Raw genomic sequence first — 10,825 nt, forward strand, 5'->3', positions numbered from 1 at the left:
TAAGTAGGCTTCTAAGATATGAGAGGCCAGAAATCATGTCAGAGGTTATGAGTAGTTTTCATGCAATCGCAAATCCATATTTCTCCATCCTATCACACAATCTGGGAGAAGGGCAGCCAGAGGTAAGTGGCAGAGCCAGGAGGAGGAAGAGAGCTGTTAGCCGGCTCTGGTTTGTCTCTCCTTCTTATCAGATCATAACTTCACAGTAGCAGCTTCCATGGCAAACTCCTTGTAGCCCTTCCAGATTAACTTTCAAGACTGACTCCCTAGAGATGGGAAATTTCAGGCACGCAAGAGCATCTAGCGAGCAGAGGAGCAGTTCTTTCTGGCTGCAATGAACTGCGTGGGCTCCCTCCATGCGGCAGCTGAGTTTCCTTTGCGTACAAGCCCTGCAGGTTCCCTGATGAGATGGACTACGTTAATTTGTCACGTGTTATTAGGAAAATCCTGACAAAGATCAAGACCATGCTGTGAATGTTTGATGGGCACCTGTCTGTGTATTTTTTCTAATTGGCCAAGAGTTCCTCTGCTGGATATGTATTTCAAACTGCTATAAAATCAATCCCCACTCAACTATTTCATGCTAATAAACATCCCAAAGGATGTCATTAAATGAACTGAAGTAATTTGGGATACTACTAACACAATTACTCTGCTGAGATTATTCCAGTTTTACATCCACTTATGAAACTACAGCAGGAATCTGTCCACTGGTAAGATTTGAATTATTATTTTAATTTATTTCTTTGCATGTCAACCAACTTTTCCAGCATTTTAGATGATATTTCCTGTTTTAATCCATCCGGGGTACAATTGATTTTTTTTTCCTTGCAATTCCCAGGGCAGAAGGAAGAAAACGGGCATCAGTTTAGATTTTTTCTGCCAGGAAATATATAATAATTCTGTCATTCTTGAGAAAACTCTGCAGCAGCAGGCTCAGACAGCTACAAAGTAGAGCACATGCATGGATTTGTCATCCTGCCTTATTCTTAAACAACATTGGCTTCTTTGTCAATTGTGAGGAAACAAGGGGGAAAACCCCTTGGAGGTGAGCCACACATTTATTTGTTCCTGAGCTCGGATAGCAGTGTTGGCTGCAACACAATCTTTTCTTTTTTTTTTTTTTTTTTTAGAAAGAAAAGGTGAGCATCTGTGCAACTTCTTCAGAAAAGTCAACAGATACGTTTGACAAATGCATTTTCTTGACAGATGTTGACTTGCGACATCCAAGGACAGGATGCATGTGACTGCGTAAATCCAGTGTTCATGATAGATCATGAGTGCTGCTACCTGTCCCCTCCAGCTCCACTTCTGGTATGAAGAAGCCATCAGGTGTGGGAGTGATGTGTGGGCTAGAGGTGCCCTACCACACTACGGACACAGAGTGAAGCAAACCTTGGTGACTAGGTGGGCCGAAACATCATTTTTACTCTTCTGCATCAATGTCCACCATCATGTTTCTATTTGAATTAGTGATTTAGTAAGGCTGGGTCTTTGATCAATTTTAGCTGAGTGTGGCAGGTCTTGCTGACAGGGGACATATTGGACTTTACCCTACCTCCTTCTTTTTCACTATGCTTAGGGTATGAAGAGGTTTGGCTCTATCTTTATCTTGTGGCCAAGCAGATACTAGATCTATAGATCTAAAATCCTACCAATTCCTACAATGTCTGTTTCCAGTATGCCAGTGGGAACAAGATTCCTTCAAAAGTCCCATTATTCAGTGTTGTAGATTATTCAGTATTTTTGCCTTTACCAAATACTTGGAAGACATAATAAAAAGGCTATGTGTGAAAAACAAAGCCCAGTGCTTGAAGATACCATTTAGGTGGTTGCATTCCCCATCCTTACCAGTACCAGAGACTGGGCCATCCCAGGGCCTAAGCAGTGCTCTGACAAACTTGTGACATGGGCTGGTAGTGACTTAGAAACATGCTTTACAGGTCTTTGTAAAAGGGTCTAAATCCTGATGCAGGAGCACATGAACAGCACCTCAGGAACATCATGAGGGGGATGGTAGTACTTTTAAAGCCTCCCGGCAAGCATATGTTAAGAGGTTTGTTAATCCAATATGAATTCTAAAATGTACAAACACATCTGTGTCAACCCCTAATAAGAAAGTGCCTCTGAACCACTCCAGTAAAACACCTGCAACATGTATGACTCTCTTATATTGCCTTCAGATAACCACATACTGCCTTGTAATAGATACCTTGCTGTTTAGGTTGATGTAGTTGCAGCTCATGGAATATGAAAATGAGTACTAGTAATACTGCTGCTGTAAATCCTGGTGGCAAAACATGTTTCCCTTAAGAAATCAATGTCACAACTGATGGATGAAATCTAGTTGAGTGATGTACTTCCATACACATCAACATATACTTTGCCCAAAATAGAACTACTCCATTTTATAGAAAGTCTCTTCAAGGAAGGAAGGAAGTCTCTTCAGGGAAGGAAATATTCCTCCCTCCTTCCTTTTTGGTGCACTTAGAAGGCTTGAGATTTCCCCACTGTCTCACTTGTTTCTAGAAATTCGGCTTCTATTAAAGTCACAGGCAGGACTGAATGTCCACTTCCAGACATCCTGTATAAAGGGAGGCTTCTGTGCGGTGCTGTGCTGGATCCCAACAAGAAAAGACGACTAACAAAATAAATGCACACAAAGCTCAGAGAACATTTGATGAAGCAGACTGGCTCTTTTGCTCTTGCTTATTCACCACAGATGTCCCCAGCGAGAGTGCCCAGATCTACCAGAGAACCCTGTAAAGCAGCTGAGGCCAATTGCCAACATTTAGGCATAATTCAGGTCATCTCATACTGAAAAAGAGTCCAGGACAAACTGCATCAACTCTTCTTCTTGCCCAGCCTCTCCTGGACCCCCACAACATCATGCCACTGGAACATGCTCTGTATCACCTCTCCAGGAGATGCTGTGGTGCTCCAGAGTTCCCTCCCATCAGCTTCACAGCTAGTCCTAGCCTCCATTTAATAGATTAAAATAAATAACAATGACAGAGAATTAGTAACTAACTAACTGAGGTTTAGAAAGACCAGCAAAATCATCACAGATCTAAGGAGCTTTCCATAGCTTAGGTTTGAAAAAAAAAGTTGGTACATGAATAATATTTAGCTTCTAATCCTTCCCTATCTCTTGCTCAGTCTCAGTGAGAGAAACATACCTTTCCATCTCTCTTCTCTTTCATTTTGTGTTTTTCCTCATTAATCTTGTATTTTTCCTCAAGTGAGTCCAGCTCTGTTCCCATTCAGCCTCAAGGCTGGGACCCTGGAAAATATCTTCTGAATCTTCAACAAGTATTTGTCTCCCTCATCACAGCTCTTATTCCTCTCTTCCCTTAGGAACCATAACTCATTAAAGATCAAGAAGAGTTTAATTCAAATATAGCTCTTATTTATAGCATTTCCCTCTCTTTTCCCTCCCTTTTCCCTCCCCATCTCCACTGCATTTTTCTCAGTATGTTTTATTTTCACCAGCTGGACTATCCTCTCAAAAACAAGTTTCTGACTCTGTAGCTCCCTCAAAGTTAATGGAATCATCCTGCATTTGCAGGGAGAGTAAAGATCCCTGTTTTATACCGCTTTATCATTTAATCAGTAAAAGTTGCAGTTTGCAGGTTCTGCAATCTTTCAAGCTTTCCTTAATAAGGAGCATGCATGCTTGTCACAAAAATGTAACCTTAGGATTATACAACAGTAAAACTTTCTTTTCTCTTTTCTTCCAGGTGTCCATATGTCTGCAACAGGGAACCCGGCCAGCTCACAGAAACTGCCTCTCCTCCAAGAACTGCATATTGAGGCAAATTCCCAGCTTATTAAAAAATAGTTCTGTTATTTTGCCATCTTGTTTGTTCTGCAATTCCACTGTATTTTTCCCCTCTCTTTTTTTCATTGAGCCTCTGGCTTTTTTTGGGAAAAAAAGGAAATGGAAAAGAAAAAAAAAACAAACCCCAAGAAATTCTTAAATATATATTTATTTTGGGCTTCTTAGCATCACAGAAAAAGCCAGTGTCCCTTCCAAACTTGTATAGGAATTAATAGGGAGATCCCAATATTCAGATGCTATTTGCCCAGTGAAGAGCTGTTTGCATGAAGAAGCTTATAGAAGCTTCCAAAAAACCCTAAAAACCGTAAAGTATATTATAAAGCTTCTCTTCAGCTTCTGACAGAAGTTCCTTAACTTCACTGTTGCTTAACTTTTTTCCAAAGTAAATTAAATCACAACTGGAATGGCTAAAACTTGCGTAATGCCGCCCCAGAGTTTAATGCCCCATTCAATTTCAAAATTTAGGTTAGTTGCTTTAGATTAGTTTTCCTGAGTGATTCGTGAGACAACTTTTCAATTCAGTGACAGGTTTTTTCTTCTACATATTTGCCTCAGCTTATAGCTTCCAGGATGTTTTTCTAGATTTTAAGGGTAGAACCCAGTTACATTGAGGTCTGGGAAACTGGCTCTTCAAAGTAAAGGAAAATGTAACGGTCTGTGGCTCAGTTCATGAAGGCACTGAGATGACCATGGCAACTTATTACGTATTTTTAAACATGCTCCATCCTTCATTATTATTTTGAAGGAAAGGATTAACATGCAGAGAGAAGAATGCCTTATATAATTTCTTCTTTGAATGTTACAAAGGAATTCTACAATTTATTTTTTTCCCGATATACACTTGTGAAAAAACTGTGTAATATTTGATCATGAATCATCAAAATAGCACCCAGACTCCCTGCTCCAAGACAACAGACAATTGCATAGCTATTTGCATCTTCACTTAATTGAATTTTGCAATGCAGTTTCACAATGCCACTTTCTACTGCTTTGTTTTTAAGAATCTAGTTGCTTACTGCTTAAAAATTCCAGTTAGGCTTCTGAGAGGAGACTTCCAGTTCTGCCCGTTCCTGGCTTTTCATAATCTTTCACTGTACTACATCTCCTCCCTGCCCCAGGCTAAGCTATCTGCACAGCTCATCCAGGGATGTTGTTTGAGTAAGGGAGTTACACCTCCCAGTCATAACACATTCTTATCCTTTTACATCATGCAGCGGACCAACAGCCCGATTCAGTCATTGACAGCCTTTGGTGTCTCTTCATTGCACAGTGGTTATGGTTTTAATACGGCCTCCAGGTTTTTTCTGCTCTACCATAGCAGAGCCACAAAGACCCCTGTCCTCCAGCAGCAAACCATGCTGTTTTGGTAAACTTTTCAACCCTCCTGGCAGGCCATAGAGCTGAATGGTGGGAAGAGCTCATTATGTCTTAATGGCCTGAGCGGATTCAGCACAGGGCTGGGAGTATGAGTGTTTATGGAAGGAAGAAAAGCAAAAAAAATAAGGTTTTACGGAGAAGTATGATGTCACCCACATCAGAGCCTATTTCTGGAACTAAGCCGTGAAACTCATGATACATTTTGACACATAAATGTTGCCAAGTAAAACTGATAATATAATTGTTAATATGGTCACAGCCAACTGGTTTTCAGATAAGGAGTTAAACTCTTCTATGCCATATAGTGTTTGTGGAACATAGCACCTAGTCGTTCCATGCTTTCATTGGCTCTGGGATTACTTCCTATCATATTTAAATAAAAAGACTAGATTATTAGGTACCATAAGAACAATGGATTACTTAATGGTCTTGCAGCATTTATCTTAAGTCAATACAAAAGTTTTGAGTTCCTAAGCCTATGTCAAGGGCAGTGAAACAAGGGCCGCATTCAGTGAATTAGTAATTTGTTTATTTTTTAATGCACATAAGTATCTTATTTGGGGGACTCAGATATACTTAGATGATTCAGTTAAATACAGATTAATTTTTAAAAAATTGTGTCTGTCTGAAGAACAAAATCTGATAGAAAATAGTAAAGCTTATTATGTGCAATTTGTTCTAGATAAGAGTAATGATCAAACAACTTCCTTGTCTCTTTACCGCAGCACAAATTCCCCTGTGATAGAGGTCCATTTTGTATAGCATCCTTCATACGAGCTTTGTTCCTAAAAGCTTGACAGGGGTCCATAATATAATTGTAGTGTTATTAGGAGTAAGTAATACCAGAAGAGATACTCTAGAAGTGTAGGTATGGAAAGGAAGAGATAGATTCAGGTATGAAACAGAGAGAGGCTGTAGCCCAGAGACATACGAAAACTGCTGAAAGGGGCTCCAGATGTGGAAGCAAAGACTGAAGGCCAGGGCTCAAGGTGTGCAGGGAACAAGTGGGGGGCTGAAGGGTGAAGCCTGTGCTTGAAAAGCAAGTGGAGCATCTGCACTGCCTGCAAAAATGCAGATAGGCCAGAGCTTTAGGTGACCAGTTAAGAGTTTCAGAGAACCAGAAGTCTCCCTGGTTCTTAAACTCCTATGTGCTCCTCAAAGGCTCATAATGTCCTTTTTTCCATCTTTACAGACAGACACTTTTAAGTATAAGGTTATAAAATCTTATAGTGTTCCATTTTTAAAATTGATGCTTTCTAATCCTTAAATTCTGAAATTTCTGATTAAAATGAAATAAAATAAATTTTCTCCTGGTCTGAAGTGGATCACTGCAGTTCCTTTGCAGGTATGGCCAATTTACTGCTCTAAAGAAAGAAAAATAAGTCTCTGGTAGAGTGTTTCCTTCAAACACAGAATAATATCTTTACTGTTGACCTTTCCCTCTCCCAGTGTGAGAATGGAGTGAGTGATTTTGGCCATGAACACACTGTGCTTCTGACTTTGATGGTGTCTGAAGGTCCATGAACAATTCAGATGGGAGCCATTTGTGTTGGTGTTATTCCTGTTTCTTCAAAAAACAGCTTTTCTGCGATGATATGAAGGCAGCAGCATGGAGGCAATGCTATGTTATCGGTGGAGTGGGGTGCAGGGGTTGATGGAGGCTGGGAGTCTGTGGCCAGACCCACGTAGGAGGATGGTGGTGCCTGTGTGGAGCTCCCTCAGCTACAGTGCGTGTTGCCAGCTGCTTGCTTGGTTTGCAGCACCAGCTCGTTTTGTTCACACAACCTCCCTATGGTGGACAGCGATATGATGGCATGATCAGTGAGGTCCATCAGACCATGTTGCACGTAGCTAAGGAAAGCACATCTAGGAAAGAACCACTCGTACCCCCTGGAGCCCCGTTCTTCCCCCCAGCCTGTCTCCTCACCTTGCCCAGCAATGCCTGCAGGAGAGCTTGTCTTTCTCCCTTCCCCTGCTTAATACACAATATCACACCATTTTACTAAAGTAGTAGATAAGCTTGGACTCTGCTGTCCTCTGATGCCCTGCCTTGAGCCAGAGCTACACTGATTTAACTTTTGCTTTCTCAAGTAGTGACTTCCCAAATAATGGGTCAGGGGCTGAATGGGAGCATGGAAGTGGGCTGCCAGAAGACATTTATACATATTGTTTTTCCTTACCAAAGACAGAACATGAATTCCAGATGATTCAGTGTTGCTGCCAACTCAGCATCAGCTCAATCCTAACCTTAACTGTGCATTGAGCAGCCATTGACCAGCTAACACCAGGGTGCAGTCTCGCCTGCTGAAACTTGGATTTCTGCGTGACTGGTTCCCGTGTTACTGAACTTACAAGGTCAAATTACATCCCCTTGCCTTAGCAGGCACCTTTCCATTGGCATGGTGCCAAGTCTGACAGCTATGCGTCTCCATTTTGATAAGACCTGGAGGCCCAAGCTCATCCACCTGCATTCTTGGGCCTCCTATCTCCTACTAGTTGGGAGTCTTCAAGTCTCGGAGTCTACTTGCAGACCTTCATGTGCTGAGCCCATAGGAAGTGCTCATCACATATTCTTGGGTAGAAGTTAGGCCAGGTGAAGGCAGACCTTATTAGAGGGAGAAGGCGATGGTCATTTGGAAACCTTTATTAATTTGTTGGTTGAGGATGTTTGATCAGGGACAACACAGCTAATTTTGCAAAGCAGAGGTGGAAAATGTGCGTTTATACCCTGAATACCAACTGCTTGTGCCAGTTGTGGGAATCATAACATTTGTGGAAACAGGTGCTTGTTCACTCCAGTGTTCACGGAAGGACTCTCTTCCCTACAAGAACCTCAGTTTGCAGTGAAAAGGCTATTTGTACATAAATAACTGCTACGCATGTTTCAGATTCCTAATGTCTATGAAGTTTCAATTACCCAGTAAAGGAGGGTAAAAAAAAGAGTATCATGTGACAGATTCATTTAAGAAATTATGTGGCCCCTCAACACTTGGGGAATCTGTGTGTAGCTGGCCCTGCTACGCTTGTTTTCCTCTCATTATTAACCTCTTTGTACAGATGGGGACCTGAGAAGTGAAAAGATGAAATGCTGTATGACAGCCGAGCAGGGAAACCGTGGCCGAGTCACGGAGACAGCTCACATTTCCTGAGGATTTAAATGCTCAAAGCCATTCCTAGGTGACAGAGGAACCAGGCAGGGAAAACCTTAGCAGACCACAGAAAGTCAGAGATAAGGAAAACATCTTAAGGACTGGTGTAAAGGTAGCATGAACCAGTCTTGCTGTGTGATCAAACGATTCCCATCAGCGGCAGTGTCACAAACAGAAAACATGTGGGCATTTCTGCCATTCCTCAGCCCATGGCAGCCTGCTCTCTTCAGTGCTTCTTGAGAGTCCCACCTCTCTCTGAGGCACTTGCAAAGTTCACAAAAATCAGCAGGAATTAAGGTTGGTCACATTTGCCTTGTGAGCGCAACAGGTAATTGATGTTGGGGGAAAAAAGGATAATCAGGAAGGAAATGGTAAAGAAAAAGCAATCCCAAATATCAGTCTTGCCTCTACCCTTGCTCCCCCATCTCCTGAGGTGCCTGGTGGCCAGTGTGGCACTCAGCACCATGGATTTATGATTCACCACCACCAGAAGGGTAGGAAGTGCTGCCAGCAGCAGTGGGTCTCCAGAAAGCGTCTACTTTGACATTGGCTCATCTGTCTGATATGGCTTTTTGCCATCTCCACATCTCCATCCTGCTCCTCTGCCAAGAGCCAACTCCATCACTTTTGTGTCCACAGCCTAAAAAAGCAGGTGGGGACCACAAGCAGGGAGAAGGTATGAAAATAGGTAGGATTGGTGGAAGACAGGGTAGTATTGGTGACCAAGAAGTGGGGCTAAATCCCTTAAAAATAATAAACCAATTATCTTTGCCCAAACTGCCATTAGTAAATGAATTACCACTGGGCAGCCCCAAAAGGAGTGATTCCTTTCGGACAGCATGGCCAGGCCACGCGTTGGCGGGGGACGTTGTTGAACTGAGGCCACTTCCCAAGCCTCACCCACAGCCTGGATGGAAATCTCTTCCTCCATGTGTCGGGGCAGGCTCCAGTGCTTCAGTTCAAAGGCAATGTCAGCTGAGCACAGGTTTCTGTTCCCCAGGAGTGTGGTGATCATGGTACTTTCTTGTGGCTGTGGATGGTGAAGGAGAAAATAATTTGATAAGTCTGAAGAATGTTTTTATTGTCATGTCAACAAAATATTTTCTGCCTCCACAGACTGTGAAGTACTTAGCATGCAGCATCCATCCAGTTTTGGAAAACACTTGAAAACCACCGACAGAATCTCACTATTCCTTTTTTTAGCTACATAATGAAAAAGCAAACAAGAAATATGCTGATTCCCAAAATGAACTAATTTTTTTTTTCTGAAGCAATTTAATTTTTTAGCTTTGATCTGATACCAGAACCCAAAGGACTTACTTGCTATTTCTAAATAATGAGTCTAATGTTTATGCTCTGAGCCTGAACTTTTCTGGGTTTGGAAAAAATGTGACTTTACATAAAAGTCCTTTGATTAAGAGATCTGCAGTCAGAGGAGTTTTCGATACAATAATGAAAAGGCCTTTCAGATCGCTAACTTGAACACTGCTCAGCATGATATTACTCAAGAAGCAGAGAAGCCGACAGAACAATCACACTATTAGTCTTTGCTTTGCCAAGTGTTATGTTAGTCGTATTCCTGGTCAAATCTCCCAGAAGTGGCTAAGAGAAGACTTACATCACATGGAGTGATGCATGCCTGATAGATGCACCCTGACCTGGGTGGTCTGTCGCACTGGCGCTCTCCTTTTATTGGTTTTTAACCCTGTTTCACTGAGGCTTTAAGAGGTGATTGCTATACAGAGGGAAAGTGCTTGGAGAAGAAACAGGCTATTTCCTCTCACTGTGGTCCAAATTCCCTTGCAGCAGGGATGGTACCTACAGCAGGCTTTTCTTCCAAGAAAGGTGACAGCACCAAACAGCACTCTCCTGCTTGCACAGTGAGGATCCCATTTGCTGCCCCATCGGAACAGGCGGACGTTGAGCAAAAGGGCTGCTGTGCACCCATGGCTCCCTGGGTGCCAGGAGCCTGGAACACCTGGGCTGATCCCAGCTCTCACTGCTGTGAAGGTCACCCCGCTGCCCTGGTCCCCGCTTTCCTAAACGTGAGGTGGAAAGAGTGACTTTCACCCCTGCTAATTAGGTTGAAGTTTCGAAGCTGAATGCCTGTGTTATTTATGCAGAACTGACACGTCTCTTTGTCCTGAGCCATGTGGCCCAGATTCCAGCCCTTGTATCTACAAAACATTACTCATGTGCGCGCTCCTCTTTCAAGTCCTTGATTCCAATGGGATTACTCACATGTGCATGCATACCGCGACTGTGCGCCTGATTGCAGCTCACGTCTCTGCAAAGCAGGGGTAAATCCTGCTGCTTTCAGCTGATTTACACCAGTATGCTGGAGATAAAAATCTGAAACTGGAGCAGCTCGCTGGGAAAAGAAAGTTCAACCTGATACCTATTTCTCCTCCTTATTCTCCTTCCACATTTCCCATCCTCACCGTCATCAGGGCAGCCT

At 42.6% G+C, this 10,825-nt stretch overlaps 1 long non-coding RNA gene across 1 annotated transcript; it reads left to right on the plus strand.

Annotated features, from left to right (window-relative positions):
- The first annotated feature begins 313 nt into the window (after positions 1-313).
- Positions 314-4,130, plus strand: LOC142062963 (uncharacterized). The gene is made up of 3 exons (XR_012662592.1): positions 314-713; positions 842-1,407; positions 3,741-4,130. It is a non-coding gene; the product is annotated as an uncharacterized LOC142062963 (long non-coding RNA).
- The last annotated feature ends 6,695 nt before the right edge of the window (positions 4,131-10,825 follow it).

This window comes from Phalacrocorax aristotelis, chromosome 10 (assembly GCF_949628215.1).
Source record: "Phalacrocorax aristotelis chromosome 10, bGulAri2.1, whole genome shotgun sequence".
NCBI classification, from domain to species: domain Eukaryota; kingdom Metazoa; phylum Chordata; class Aves; order Suliformes; family Phalacrocoracidae; genus Phalacrocorax; species Phalacrocorax aristotelis.